This window comes from Aptenodytes forsteri, unplaced genomic scaffold, assembly GCF_000699145.1.
Source record: "Aptenodytes forsteri isolate BGI_AS27 unplaced genomic scaffold, ASM69914v1 Scaffold475, whole genome shotgun sequence".
Lineage (NCBI taxonomy): Eukaryota > Metazoa > Chordata > Aves > Sphenisciformes > Spheniscidae > Aptenodytes > Aptenodytes forsteri.
This window is the reverse complement of record NW_008794113.1, coordinates 44,905-46,262: the sequence shown is the minus strand read 5'-3', so window position 1 is coordinate 46,262 and position 1,358 is coordinate 44,905.

Sequence of the window (1,358 nt, the reverse complement as noted above, 5' to 3'; positions counted from 1 at the left end):
CGGTGCCGGCTGACCGGCCTTTCTCCGTGACGAATTATCTCGACGCGATGGATTTCCCTGCTCGGCCGCGGGTCTTTAGGGCAGTAATCCTGGCACAGCCACGGCGGCGTGAAGCCCCACGGCGGCTCGTGCGCCGAACCGCTGCCTTCTCTGATGCTCCCGACGCCCTCTCCGCAGCGGGGGGCTGCAGGCGTCCAGCCGAATCCCCCGCGGCTCTTCCCAGCTCAGGGTCTGCTCCAGGACGGATCCCTCTGACCTGCAGGGGCCACCAGGACCCAGGAGAGACGTGGCCACCGACAGCCCCGGGGGGAGCACCCCCGTGGGGAGCACCCCCGGGCTCCGGGGGCTGCCACCCGCCAGCCCAGGACAGCGCGGGGATGAGCTCAGGGAGGGAGACGGTATTTAATCGCATCTGGCACGGCCGAGGTTTATGTTCCCGGGACGGAGGGGGAAGAAGAAGGAGGAGCTGCTTCCCTCAGCACCCCTCAGCGAGGGGGGTCCCCTCCGAGCCTGGCCTTGGTTGATCCCCCAGACCTCTCCTCATTTCCGAGCGGCGAGGTCCGACACGCGGCCGTGCCCACGTGCGCGCCGCTGCGCCCCATCGCCCCTCCGAGGCAAAGGCTGCCCGGCTCCGAGCATCGCCCTCCTCCTCCTCCTCCTGCGCTCTGCAAGAACTCACGTGGAGATGCCGCTCGGCTGCAGGGTTCGGTTCTGCAGCTCTCATTTCTGCACGCGGGCTTCGCTCCTGCAAACGCAGGCGGTTTCTCAGCTTTTCTCTGTAATTCTGCCGGGCGCCAAGGGGAAAGCGCCGGCTCATGAAGGCCCAATGGCCCGGAGCCCCCTCCCTGGGGACAGCAGGCGTGAGGCATCACCGAGCGTGTCCCACGCTGGCTCTGCGCCCGCGGGTGCAGCCGCTCGGCAAAGTGTGTCCCGGCGGGGTCCGGCCCCATGGAGAGCATCCCTGGACGTGCCCGGAGGGGGGTGTGTGTGGAAATTTCCGTGGGGAACGTGGCAGGGAAGGGATGGGGCGGTCGGTGGCAGCCAGCGTCCCCGTCGCTTCGGCCAGCTGTAAAACCCGTAGGAGATCGCAAAAACCGCCTGAGCCAGGGTGTCAGCGCCAAGACCGCCCCGTGGGAGCAGCTGCTGGGGGAACGATTTTGCTTACTCAAGGCAGCTTCCAGCGAGCGCTGAGCTGACGCTGCCTTGAGCAAGCCTAAATACAGGCCGGCAAAGGATGTTTTGCATCCTTGCAGCCGTAGAACAGGAAATGTCTTGAACACTCAAATATTTGATTTTGCAAGGCCCACACGGTGCACGGGGTCGGAAACAGCCACAGCAGCAGCAGCATGCCCTGCAGC